A 15158-nucleotide genomic window follows, 5' to 3' on the forward strand; every position below is an offset into this window, starting at 1 on the left:
GCTGAGTCTCGGTCATGTCTACATAATTCTCGAATCCGTAGGGTCCACACGCTTAACGTTCAGTGACGATCGGTATTATGAGTTTATTGTTTTGATGAACCGAAGGTTGTTTGGAGTCCCGGATGGGATCACGGACATGACGAGGAGTCTCAAAATGGTTGAGACATAAAGATCGATATTGGATGGCTATGTTTGGACATCGGAATGGTTCCGGGTGAGTTCAGGCATTTACCGGAGTACCAGGAGGTTATCGGAACCCCCCGGGGAGTCTAATGGGCCATATGGGCCTTAGTGGAGAGAGAGAGGGGCGGCCAGGGCAGGCTGTGCGCCCCCCCTTGGGTCCGAATTGGACTAGGGAAGGGGGGCGGCGCCCCCCTATCCTTCTCCCTCTCTCCTCCTTCCTTCCTCTCCTACTCCAACTAGGGAAGGGGGAATCCTACTCCCGGTGGGAGTAGGACTCCCCTTGGGGCGCGCCATGAGAGGGCCGGCCCTCCCCCTCCCCCACTCCTTTATATACGGGGGAGGGGGGCACCCCATAGACACACAAGTTGATTGTTTAGCCGTGTGCGGTGCCCCCTCCACAGATTTCCACCTCGGTCATATCGTTGTAGTGCTTAGACGAAGCCCTGCGTAGGTAACTTCATCATCACCGTCATCACGCCGTCATGCTGACGAAGCTCTCCCTCAACACTCAGCTGGATCTAGAGTTCGTGGGACGTCACCGAGCTGAACGTGTGCAGATCGCGGAGGTGTCGTACTTTTGGTACTAGGATCGGTCGGATCATGAAGACGTACGACTACATCAACCGCGTTGTCACAACGCTTCCACTTTCAGTCTACGAGGGTACGTGGACAACACTCTCCCCTCTTGTTTCTATGCATCACCTAGATGGATCTTGCATGTGCGTAGGAATTTTTTTGAAATTACTGCGTTCCCCAATACCTGTACCCGTTGTCCGGTGGCAGACGTGTTAGCCACTGGGTCCAGGCCCAACCAGATGCCGACGACTTGCAGCTAAGGCGAGCTATGCGGGCCGCTAAGCTTCGAGATATCGAAGCGACTACAGGTATGTCAGTTAATACAAGTTGTTCCTTATTACATTTTTTAGAAAATTATATTTTCATAATGGGGGCAACCTAGGGATATCTCTAGGTTCTAACCAGAAGGAAATAGCAAAATCAGTTAATGACCTGTTAGATCTAGAAGCTGAGAGGACCTTGGAAATGATCTGAAATATTGCGGCCGTAAGGCCTATGAATGATCATGGGATTAATAATTTGGGGATCACGGCACTTGAGAGTATCTGTGAGGATCTCATACCCTCTTTGGAGGGCGATGCTGAGGTAGAAGAAACTGAGTTAGAGGGGTATGTGGCTCGTCTATCATCTGAACGCACGAGACTGACTCCTCCCGGTCAAGTTGACGCGGCGGAGGTGCACGATAAACCGAAATGATCCTAGAAGAGGAAGGTTTACCCTGTATCAGTAGTTCGTCGAAGTGCGAGAATCAAATTCAAGAAAAAAATCCATGATGACAAATGAAAGGACTCTTTTGGAATAGTAGAGGTCTAGCAAAGTTGGCTAAACAAAGGTTCCTTGCGGAAGCGTCACTAGAGCACAATCTAGACTTTATCGCCCTACTAGAAATGGGTAGGGATAACTTCACATCACAATTTCTTGGTACCTTATCTGGTGGTACAGATTTTTACTGGCACTGTCTCCCTCCAAGGGGACGATCCGGAGGGATTTTACTTGGGGTTAAGTGTGAAACGTTAGAGGTATTGAATGTTGTCCACGGAGATTATTCCGTGAAATTTCATGTTAAGTCAAAACTCGACGGGTTTAGGTTGGCCTTAGTGGCTGTATATGGGGCCGCCCAACCGGAGTTCAAACCAGATTTCCTAGCTGATCTTGTGAGAATCTGTGGGGCTGAAAGGTTACCAATACTAGTGGGAGGAGATTTTTAGTATCATAAGGAGAAATGAAGAAAAGACTAATGACAACTTCGATGGAAGGTGGTAATTCATGTTTAATACGATTATTGAGAGTCTTAATCTGAGGGAGATCGAATTAACAGGTAGACAGTTCACTTGGGCCAACAAGCTACTGAACCCCACATATGAAAAGTTAGACACGGTGCTCACTTGTGTTGATTGGGAACAAAAATTCCCCCTTGTAACGGTGCGGGCATTACAAAGGGCTATCTCTAATCACACTCCTTTGCTGGTGGACTCAAGAGAAGCGACGCATCGGGGTAACAAGAATACCTTCTCTTTCAAACTAAGCTGGTTTGAGAAAGAGGGATTCCTAGATATGGTTGCTAGGTAATGGACCAAGGATTACGGTGGACGCTCGAGTGTCTAAAGATGGCAAAATAAATAAGACATTTGAGACAATTTTTGAGGGGTTGGGCTATTGGGGAACGTTGCATGGAAAACAAAAAACTTCTACGCACACGCAAGATCTATCCATGGAGATGCATAGCTACGAGAGGGGGAGAGCATCTACATACCCTTGTAGATCGCTAAGCGGAAGCGTTTATCAATGCGGTTGATGTAGTCGTACACCTTCACGATCCATTTCGATCAAGCACCGAACGTACGGCACCTCCGCGTTCAGCACATGTTTAGCTTGATGACGTCCTCGCCTTCTTGATCCAGCAAGATGGGCGAAGTAGTAGATGAGTTCCGGCAGCACGACGGCGTGCTGACGGTGATGCTGAAACTATTTCCGCGGAGCTTCGCCAAGCACAACGGATTTAGAGCGGAGGATGAACTAGAGGGAGGAGATTAGGACCACGCTAGGCTTCTAATTGTGAGGATTAGAGGTAGCTACGACTAGCTCTAATTAGTCAACTAGGACCAACTAGAGGAGGCTCAAAAACTTGTGTCCTAGGGGCTCGGCGTCTGGTGCTGGAATCCGAGAAGGACTCTTCCTTGCGTTCCAAACCGACTTTGGGGAGGCATTCTCCCCAAGTAATGACCCCAGAGCTCAACATATAAATAGAGGAGCAGGGCTAGCCCCTAGAACACAAGTTTTTGAGCCTCCTCTAGTACGCCAGGGTCCCTGGCGTCTGGTCCCCAACCTCCGCAAAACTTCCTTTTGCACCAACCTAAAGCCCCGTAGACCTTACCCCTTGGCCCAACCATCATCCTATATATCAATCTTTACCTCCGGACCATTCCGGAGCTTCTCGTCATGTCCTTGATCTCATCCGGGACTCCAAACATCATTTGGTCACCAACATACATAACTCATATAATACTATATCGTCAACGAATGTTAAGCCTGTGGACCCCACGGGTTCGAGAATGATGTATACATGACCGAGACGCTTCTCCGGTCAATAACCAATAGCGGGACCTGGATGCCCATATTGGTTCCTACATATTCTACGAAGATCTTTATCGGTCGAACCTTTATGACAACATACGTAGTTCTCTTTGTCCGTTGGTATGTTACTTGCTCGAGATTTGATCGTTGGTATCTCTATACCTAGTTCAATCTCGTTACCGGCAAGTCTCTTTACTCGCTCCATTATACATCATCTTGTAACTAACTCCTTAGTCACTTTGCTTGCAAGCTTCTCGTGATGTTGTATTACCGAGAGGGCCCAGAGATACCTCTCCATCATACAGAGTGACAAATCCCAATCTCGATTCACGCCAACTCAACAGACACCTTCGAAGATACATGTAGAGCACCTTTATGATCACTTACGAAGTGACATTTCATAGCACACAAGGTATTCCTGTGGTATCTGGGAGTTGCATGATCTCATGGATGAAGGAACATGTATTTGACATTAAGAAAGCAGTAGCAATAAACTGAACGATCATATGTTATGCTAACGGATGGGCCTTGTCCATCACATCATTCTCCAAATGATGTGATCCCGTTATCAAACGACAACTCATGTCTATGGTCAGGAAACCTTAACCATCTTTTGATCAACGAGCTAGTCCAGTAGAGGCATACTAGGGACTTGTTATTTGTTTATGTATTCACACATGTATTTACGTTTCCAATCAATACAATTATAGCATGAATAATAAACCTCTATCATGATTAAGGAAATATAATAATAACCACTTTATTATTTCCTCTAGGGCATATTTCCAACAGTCTCCCACTTGCACTAGAGTCAATATTCTAGATTACGTTGTAGTGAATCTAACACCCATGGAGTCTTGGTGTTGATCAAGTTTGGCCCGTGGAAGAGGTTTAGTCAACGGGTCTGCCACATTCAGATCCGTATGTACTTTGCAAATTTCTATGTCTCCATCCTTGACCTTTTCACGAATGGAGTTGAAGCGTCGCTTGATGTGTCTGGTTCTCTTGTGAAACATGTGCTCCTTGTTATGGCAATTGCTCCAGTGTTTTCACAAAAGATTGTCATTGGACCCGATGCACTGGGTATTACACACAGATCGGATATGAACTCCTTCATACAGACTCCTTCATGCGCTGCTTCTGAAGTAGCTATGTACTCCGCTTCACATGTAGATCCCGCCATGACGCTCTGCTTAGAACTGCACCAACTGATAGCTCCACCATTGAATATAAATATGTATCCGGTTTGCGACTTAGAGTCATCCGGATCTGTGTCGAAGCTAGCATCGACGTAACCCTTTATGACGAGCTCTTCATCACCTCCATAAAAGAGAAAGATATACTTGGTCCTTTTCAGGTACTTCAGGATATTCTTGACCGCTCTCCAGTGATCCACTCTTGTATTACTTTGGTACCTCCCTACCAAACTTATGGCAAGGCACACATCAGGTCCCGTACATAGCATGGCATACATTATAGAACCTATGGCTGAGGCATAGGGAATGACTTTCATTCTCTCTCTATCTTCTGCCGTGGTCGGACTTTGAGTCCGTTCACACCTTGCAACACAGGCAAGAACCCTTTCTTTGACTGGTCCATTTTGAACTTCTTCAGAACTTTGTCAAGGTATATGTGCTTTGTGAAAGTCCTATTAAGCGTCTCGATCTATCCCTATAGATCTTGATGCCCAATATATAAGAAGCTTCACCAAGGTCTTTCATTGAAAATTCTTATTCAAATATCCTTTTATGCTATCTAGAAATTCTATATTATTTCCAATCAGCAATATGTCATCCACATATAATATCAGAAATGCTACAGAGCTCCCACTCTCTTTCTTGTAAATACAGGCTTCACCATAAGTCTGTATAAAACCAAATGCTTTGATCACATCATCAAAGCGTATATTCCAACTCTGAGATGCTTGCACCAGTCCATAGATGGGTCGCTGGAGCTTGCACACTTTGTTAACATCCTTAGGATCGACAAAATCTTCTGGTTGCATCATATACAACTCTTCTTTAAGAAACATGTTAAGGAATGCAGTTTTGACGTTCATTTGCCAGATTTCATAATCATAAAATGCAGCAATCGCTAACATGATTCTGACAGACTTAAGCATCGCTACGGGTGATAAAGTCTCATCATAGTCAACCCCTTGAACTTGTCGAAAACCTTTTGTGACAAGTCGAGCTTTGTAGATAGTGATATTACCATCAGCGTATGTCTTCCTCTTAAAGATCCATTTATTCTCAATGGCTTTCCAATCATCAGGCAAGTCCACCAAAGACCAAACTTTGTTCTCATACATGGATCCCATCTCAAATTTCATGCCCTCGAGCCATTTGTTGGAATCTAGGGTCATCATAGCTTCTTCATAGTTCATAGGTTCGCCGTTGTCTAACAACATGACTTCCAGGACAAGATTACCGTACCACACTGGTGCGGTACGTGTTTTGGTCGACCTATGAGGTTTAGTAGTAACCTGATCTGAAGTTTCATGATCATCATTTGCTTCCTCTCTGGTTGGTGTAGGAATCACGGGAACAGTTTTATCTTATGTGCTACTTTCAAATTCGAGGGACGGTACAACTACCTCATCGAGTTCTACTTTCCCCCGCTCACTTCTTTCGAGAGAAACTCCTTCTCTAGAAATGACCCATTCTTACCAAGAAAGATCTTGCCTTCGGATCTGTGGTAGAAGGTATACCCAATAGTTTATTTAGGGTATCCTATGAAGACGCACTTCTCCACTTTGGGTTCAAGCTTATCAGGCTGAAGCCTTTTGACATAAGCGTCACATCAAACTTTAAGAAACGACAGCTTAGGTTTCTTGCCAAACCATAGTTCATACGGTGTTGTCTCAACGGATTTAGACGGTGCCCTATTTAACGTGAATGCGGTTGTCTCTAATGCATAACCCCAAAGTGATAAAGGCAAATCGGTAAGAGACATCATAGAACACACCATATCTAATAAAGTACAATTACGACATTCGGACACACCATTACGCTATGGTGTTCCAGGTGGCATGAGTTGTGAAACAATTCCACATTGTATTAAATGAAGGCCAAACTCGTAACTCAGATATTCACCTTCGTGATCAGATCGAAGATTTTTTTTTCTTGTTACGATGATTCTCCACTTCACTCTAAAATTCTTTGAACTTTTCAAATGTTTCAGACTTGTGTTCCATCAAGTAGATATATCCATACCTACTCAAATCATCTGTGAAGGTCAGAAAATAACGATACCCACCGCGTGCTGCAACACTCATCGGACCACATACGTCGGTATGTATTGTTTCCAAAAAGTCATTAGCTCGCTCCATTGTTCCAGAGAATGGAGTTTTAATCATCTTATCCATGAGGCATGGTTTGCAAGTATCAAATGATTAATAATCAAGTGATTCCAAAAGTCCATCTGTATGGAGTTTCTTCATGCGTTTTACACCAATATGACCTAAACGGCAGTGCCACAAGTATGTTGCACTATCATTATCAACTTTGCATCTTTTGGCATCAATATTATGAATATGTGTACAACTACGATCGAGATTCAACAAGAATAGACCATTCACTAAGGGTGCATGATACGTCTCCAACGTAACTATAATTTTTTATTATTCCATGCTGTTATTATCATTCTTGGATGTTTTACAATCATTTTATAGTCATTTTATATCTTTTTTGGTACTAACCTATTGACATAGTGCCCAGTGCCAGTTGCTGTTTTCTGCATGTGTTTTACATCGCAGGAAATGAATATCAAATGGAGTCCAAATGCAGCGAAACTTTTTGTGGGTTTTTTTGGACCAGAAGACATCCAGTGGGCCCAAGAAGTACCGAAGAGGGAGCCCGAGGTGAGCACAAGACACCAGGGCGCGCCTGGAGGGTTGTGCCCACCTCGGTGGTCTCCGCACCGCCTCTTTGCTCTATAAATACCCCAATATTCCAGAAACCCTAGGGGAGTCGACGAAAATCAATTCCAACCGCCGCAAGTTCCAGAACCACCAAATCCAATCTAGACACCATCACAGACGGGTTCATCATGTCCATTGGTGCCTCTCCGATGATGCATGAGTTGTTCATTGTAGACCTACGGGTCTGTAGTTAGTAGCTAGATGGCTTCCTCTCTCTCTTTTGATTCTCAATACAATGGTCTCTTGGAGAAACATATGATGTAACTCTTTTTGCGGTGTGTTTGTTGGGATCCGATGAACTTTGAGTTTATGATCAGATCTATCTTTTTATCCATGAAAGTTATTTGAGTCTTCTTTGATCTCTTATATGCATGATTGCTTATAGCCTCGTATTTCTTCTCCGGTATTTGGGTTTTGTTTGGACAACTTGATCTATTTGTCTTGCAATGGGAAAAGGTGCTTTGTAATGGGTTCGACCTTACGGTGCTTGATCCCAGTGACATAAGGGGAACCGACACGTATGTATCATTGCTATTAAGGATAACAACATGGGGTCTAATCTACATAAATAGATCTTGTCTACATCATGTCATCGTTCTTATTGCATTACTCCGTTTTTCCATGAACTTAATACAATAGATGCATTCTGATAGCGGTCGATGTGTGGAGTAATAGTAGTAGATGGAGGCAGGAGTCGATCTACTAATCTTGGACGTGATGCCTATATAATGATCATTGCTTGGATATCATCATGATTATTTGAAGTTCTATCAATTGCCCAACAGTAATTCGTTTACCCACCGTTTGCTATTTTTCTCGAGCGAAGCCACTAGTGAAATCTATGGCCTCCGAGTCTCTTCTTTATTTTATTTGCCTTCGTGAGCTATTTTTATTTGCTTTTATTTTCAGATCTATTAAGACAAACATATAAAAATACCTTTCTGCAATTTATTGTTATTTATTTTATCTCGCTTTCCCGCGAGATCTATTTATCGAATCTACTACAATTTTATCTATCTTTTTACCCGTGAGGGATTGACAACCCCTCTCTTACGTCGGGTTGCAAGTATTTATTCTTTGTGTGCAGGAGTTGTTTACGTGGTGTTGCGTGGTTCTCTGAATGGTTCAATAACCTTGGTCTCATCACTAAGGGAAATACCTACCGTTGTTGTGCTGCATCATCCCTTCCTCTTTGGGGAAATACCGCCGTAGTTCAAGCAAACATCAAAAGGAATTTCTGGCGCCGTTGCCGGGGAGACATCATCAACATCTACCAGGTTCCTAATCACAAATCTCATCTCCTTGCAATTTACATTATTTTCCATTTGCCTCTCGTTTTCCTCTCCCCCACTTCACAAAAAATTGTCGTTTTATTCGCCCTCTTTTTTGTTCGCCGTTTTCTCGTCAGATATGCTTTGTATGCAAATCTTGTTGACCACTTTTTTCGTCATGGATAGTTCTTCCTCTATTGCGTGCACTCCCGAGAACGAGGTTCTCAACTTTAAACAAAGGGTAGGGGAGAATTTAAAAGATGCTTGGTATAGGATTTGCAATGCTCATAATAGATCAATCCATAAGCAATCTACCGTTATTCTTCTTCGCTGTTTTTATGTGGGCATCACCACTTGGTATAGTTTCGTCCTTGATACGATCACTGGTGGAAATTTCTTGACGTGTCCATCTCTTGATGCTTTTAATGCTATGGGAAATTTAGTGGGCCCACCACCTCTTATGATTAATGAAACAACTTTGACTCTTGAGCATGTCATGGAAAGACTAGATGCTATTGCAAGGAAAATGCTTACCGAAGAACATATTGAAAACTTGGATAAAAAGATGCTAATTTTGCTACTAAAATTGGGTCAAAAGCGGGAGTAGTTTTTAAGTTGTTAAAAGAAAAGGGGACCGTAATTCATGAAAGAATTGAAGAAAGCCCATCTCAGATTGATAAACTGGAAGAAATCTTTAGTAATTTAAGCATGGCTTTTGCTTTCGCTAAAACTATCGAAAAAACTCCCGTAAAAAGTGGCAAGATTACTCAAGTTGCTAAGAACAAGGGTGCAACTTCTAGTCATAACAATAAAGAAGATCTTAAGATGATTAGCATTCACCCGAACTTTGTTGAAGTTATAAGAGATCCTTTGTGCAAAAATGAATTCTTTAATCTTGTTCCTAGGAGCATTGTCATTGAAAATTTGTATGCTAAATCTTTGAAGAATTCTAATTGTTTGATTTAAGAATTGGAAAACAAAGATGACAATACTTAGATCCGTACTTAATGCCTAGCTAGGGGCGTAAAACGATAACGCTTGTTGGGAGGCAACCCAATGAATAAAATTTATTTTTGCCTTTTGCTTTCTGTTCTTGAATGTTTGCACAATTATGCTACTGTGATGATTGTGTTTTTTGTGTTTTAATTAGTGTTTCTGCCAAGCAAAGCCTTTAGGATCATGTTGGATGATAGTTGATTTGATCTTGCTGAAAAACAGAAACTTTTGCGCTCACGAAAATAATTCTCATTTTTAACAGAAGCATGATAAAATACCAATTCCTTTTGCATAAGATTAACATACAAATTTCTCATGTTTTCCTATTTTTTCAGAATTTTTGGAGTTACAGAAGTATTCGAAATATCCAGATTGCTACAGACTATTCTGTTTTTGACATATTCTGTTTTCGTTGCGTTGTGTTCTTGTTTTGATGATTCTATGGTTTCCTTTAAAGAGTTTTTGCCATAGAAAATTGGAATACAGTAGATATAATGGAAGAATAAAATATGAATGGGTTTGCAACTGTACTTATAGTAGTGATTTGCTTTCTTATACTAACGGATCTCACGAAGGTTTTGTTGAGTTTTGTGTGATTGAAGTTTTCAAGTTTTGGGTGATGTTGCGATGGATAAAGGAATAAGGAGTAAGAAGAGCCTAAGCTTGGGGATGCCCATGGTGTCCCAAGCTATTATCCAAAGAGAAGCAAGCAACTAAGCTTGGGGATGCCCGAGTGGCATCCCTTCTTTCTTCTAACGACCATTGGTATTTTACTCGAAACTATATTCTTATTCGTCACATACTATGAGTTTTGCTTGAAGCATCTTGTATGATATGAGTCTTTGCTTGCTTTGCTTTTTGTTCCAAGTCAAGAATCGTTGCTGGACACACCTATTTGAGAGAGCCAAAATTATGCCATGACTTGTTAGAATTGCTCTCTATGCTCCACTTAAATCTTTATGAGCTATGGAATTACTCTAGTGCTTCACTTATATATTTTTTAGCATGGTGTGCTTTATTATTTTTGAAGAAATGCTCTCATGCTTCACTTAGATTTATTTGAGATTTAGTAAAAAAAAATAAGAAATTCTCTCTCGCTTCACTTAAATTATTTTGAGAGAAAGAAATATTATGCTCATGATCTTCACTTATATTTGTTTGAGCTTATCAAAAGCAACACATGAAGATTAGTCCCAAAGTGATAGATATACAAGAAGGATATAATAAAAACTTCCATGAAGATCATTGGAAAAAATAAACTTGATTCCTTGTAATAGTTTTGAGACATGATGATGTGATATGTGGGTCATGTTGATGAGTAGTTGTGCTTTAGTATGAATATTGGTGTTAAGGTTTGTGATTCCCTATGCAAGCACGAAAGTCAATAGTTATGCAATGAAATTACATCCTACTTATGGTGCATTATTCGGTGTTAATTATGCTTAATGCTCGCTTATGAGATTTTTCGTTTGTTGGTTGGTCGCTTCTCAATCTTTAGCTAACCTTCATTTTGCACTAAGTATGATCACTACTTGTGCATCCAAATCCTTTAAACCAGTTTTGCCACAAGAGTCCACCATACCTACCTATATGCGGTATTCTTTTGCCGTTCTAAGCAAATTTGTATGTGCCATCTCTAATTTTCAAAATAAACTTCTCTTGTGTGCTCATACCGCTCATGAAACGGTAGGGGGTGGCTAATATATTTCCATGCTAGATATGTTATTCTCATGATGAGTGTTTATTCACTTGTCATTGCACGAGAGTAAGGCAAAGGTATTAGGGATGCAAAGTCCCGAAGTGAAAAATAAATTTACTTTATGTTGTCAAATAATAAATTCCTTGGAAAGTGTGGGTATGGAAGGCACCCGTGGATACGGTTAGCCATGGAAAGTGAAAGTATGGTGGAAAAGGAATAAACTATAATTTCTGTTTGGGAACCGCCTATGATATATCTAGCATGGAAAGTATTGGGAACTACTCGATCGTTCTCGTTGGCAGGAAAGCATGCCTCCCAAAATGTTTTTATCTCTATCTTTTTTACTTTGAGCTCTGGCACCTCTACAAATCCCTACTTCCCTCCGCTTAGGGCATTTCTTTTACTTTATGCAAATTTTATTTTTAATTTGAGTCTCCATCTTCTCTTATAAAGCACCAACTAAGGGGCACTATGATCGTACTTGAGCATTGGGTGTAGCTAATATGCTAGTGTGTTTGATGAGTGGATCAATGATTGAGCATAATAGGCTAGGGATAACTTATTTTAGCGTTGATATTTTGAGAGACATGGTTGCTTGTTGATATGCTTGAGTATTGAAATTCTCATGTCAAAACTAGACTATTGCTTTGAACAAGATAAAAGTCCAAATGTCCAAGATACAAAGAAAAGAATATGTGATGAACATGTTAGGCAGCATTCCACATCAAAAAATCTGTTTTTATCATTTACCTACTCGAGGACGAGCAGGAATTAAGCTTGGGGATGCTGATACGTATCCAACGTATCTATAATTTTTTTATTGTTCCATGCTGTTATATTATCATTCTTGGATGTTTTACAATCATTTTATAGTCATTTTATATCATTTTTTGGTACTAACCTATTGACATAGTGCCCAGTGCCAGTTGCTGTTTTCTGCATGTTTTTACATCACAGGAAATCAATATCAAACGGAGTACAAACGCAGCGAAACTTTTTGTGGATTTTTTTGGACCAGAAGACATCCAGTGGGCCAAAGAAGTACCGAAAAGGGAGCCCGAGGTGAGCACAAGACACCAGGGCGCACCTGGAGGCCCAAGCGCGCCCTGGTGGGTTGTGCCCACCTCGGTGGCCTCCCACACCACCTCTTTGCTCTATAAATAGCCCAATATTCCAGAAACCCTAGGGGAGTCGATGAAAATCAATTCCAGCCGCCGCAAGTTCCAGAACCACCAGATCCAATATAGACACCATCACGGAGGGGTTCATCATGTCCATTGGTCCCTCTCCGATGATGCGTGAGTAGTTCATTGTATACCTACGGGTCCGTAGTTAGTAGCTAGATGGCTTCCTCTCTCTCTTTTGATTCTCAATACAATGGTCTCTTGGAGATCCATATGATGTAACTCTTTTTGTGGTGTGTTTGTTGGGATCCGATGAACTTTCAGTTTATGATCAGATCTATCTTTTTATCCATGAAAGTTATTTGAGTCTTCTTTGATCTCTTATATGCATGATTGCTTATAGCCTCGTATTTCTTCTCTGATATTTGGTTTTTTTGGCCAACTTGATCTAGTTATCTTGCAATGGGAAGAGGTATTTTGTAATGGGTTCGATCTTACGGTGCTTGATCCTAGTGACAGAAAGGGAACCGACACATATGTATCCTTGCTATTAAGGATAACAAGATGGGGTCTATTTCTACATAAATAGATCTTGTCTACATCATGTCATCGTTCTTATTGCATTACTCCATTTTTCCATGAACTTAATACAATAGATGCATGCTGGATAGTGGTCGATGTGTGGAGTAATAGTAGTAGATGCAGGCAGGAGTCGGTCTACTAATCTTGGATGTGATGCCTATATAATGATCATTGCCTGGATATCGTCATGATTATTTGAAGTTCTATCAATTGCCCAACAGTAATTCGTTTACCCACCGTTTGCTATTTTCCTCGAGAGAAGCCACTAGTGAAATCTACTACCCTGGGGTCTCTTCTTTATTATATTTGCCTTCGCGATCTATTTTTATTTGCTTTTATTTTTAGATCTATTAATCCAAAAAATACAAAAATACCTTGCTGCAATTTATTGTTATTTATTTTATCTCGCGTTCCCGCGAGATCTATTTATCCAATCTACTACAATTTTATCTATCTTTTTACCTATGAGGGATTGACACCCCTCTCTTACGTCGGGTTGCAAGTATTTGTTCTTTGTGTGCAGGAACTGTTTACGTGGTGGTGCGTGGTTCTCCTACTGGTTCGATGACCTTGGTCTCATCACTGAGGAAATACCTACCGTTGCTGTGCTGCATCATCCCTTCCTCTTTCGGGAAATACCGACGTAGTTCAAGCAAACATCAGTGCATGACCATAAAACATGTTACTCATATAAATAAAACAACCATTATTGTCTGACTTAAATAAATAACCGTCTCACAATAAACAAGATCCATATATAATGCTCATGCCCAACGCTGGCACCAAATAACAATTATTGAGGTCTAAAACTAATCCCGAAGGTAGATGTAGAGGTAGCGTGCCGACGATGATCACATCAACCTTGGAACTGTTTCTGACGCGCATCGTCACCTCGTCCTTCGCCAATCTTCGTTTATTCCACAGCTCCTGTTTCGAGTTACAAATATGAGCAATCCTACCAGTATCAAATACCCAGGCGCTACTACGAGCATTAGTAAGGAACACATCAATAACATGTATATCAAATATACATTTGTTTACTTTGCCATCCTTATTATCTACCAAGTACTTGGGGCAGTTACGCTTCCAGCGACCATTTCCCTTGCAGTAGAAGCACTCAGTTTCAGGCTTGTGTCCAACTTTGGGCTTCTTCACGGGAGCGGAAACTTGCTTGCCAGTCTTCTTGAAGTTCCCTTTCTTTCCCTTGCCCTTTTTCTTAAAACTGGTGATCTTGTTAACCATCAACACTTGATGCTCTTCCTTGATTTCTACCTCCGCCGATTTCAGCATCGCGAAGAGCTCGGGAATCATTTTTGTCATCCCTTGCATATTATAGTTCATCACGAAGCCCTTGCAGCTTGGTGGCAGTGACTGAAAAACTCTATCAATAACACTCTCAACTGGAAGATCAATTCCCAGCTGAGTCAAGTGGTTGTGGTACCCAGACATTCTGAGTATGTGTTCACTGATAGAACTGTTCTCCTCCATCTTACAGCTAAAGAACTTGTTGGAGACTTCCTATCTCTCAACCCGGACATTAGCTTGAAATATCAACTTCGGCTCTTGGAACATCTCATATGCTTTGTGGCGTTCAAAACACTTTTGAAGTCCTGTTTCGAGTAGTCATCAGATCAAGCCTGCCAGACATTCATAACACCTGCATCAGCTCCTACAGCAGGTCTGTCACCTAGCGGTGCATAAAGGACACAATTCTTCTGTGCAGCAATGAGGATAATCCTCAAGTTACGGACCCAGACCGTGTAGTTGCTACCATCATCTTTCAACTTAGTTTTCTCTAGGAACGCATTAAAATTCAAGGGAACGGTAGCACGGGCCATTGATCTACAACATAGATTTGCAAAAAACTATTATTACTAAGTTCATGACAAATTTTAGTTCAAATAATCAAATTACTAATGAACTCCCACTTAAATCAACATCCCTCAAGTTGTCTAAGTGATACATGATCCAAATCAACTAACCCATGTCCAATCATCACGTGAGATGGGGTAGTTTTCAATGGCGAACATCTCCATGTTGATCATATCTACTATATGACTCATGTTCGACCTTTCAGTCTCCAGTGTTCCGAGACCATGTTTGTACATGCTAGGCTCGTCAAGTTTAACCCAAGTATTCTGCATGTGCAAAACTAGCTTACAACCGTTGTATGTGAACATAGAGTTTATCACACCCGATCATCATGAGGTGCTTCAAAACAACGAACTTTA

Source organism: Triticum aestivum, chromosome 1D (genome assembly GCF_018294505.1).
Source record: "Triticum aestivum cultivar Chinese Spring chromosome 1D, IWGSC CS RefSeq v2.1, whole genome shotgun sequence".
Classification (NCBI taxonomy): domain Eukaryota; kingdom Viridiplantae; phylum Streptophyta; class Magnoliopsida; order Poales; family Poaceae; genus Triticum; species Triticum aestivum.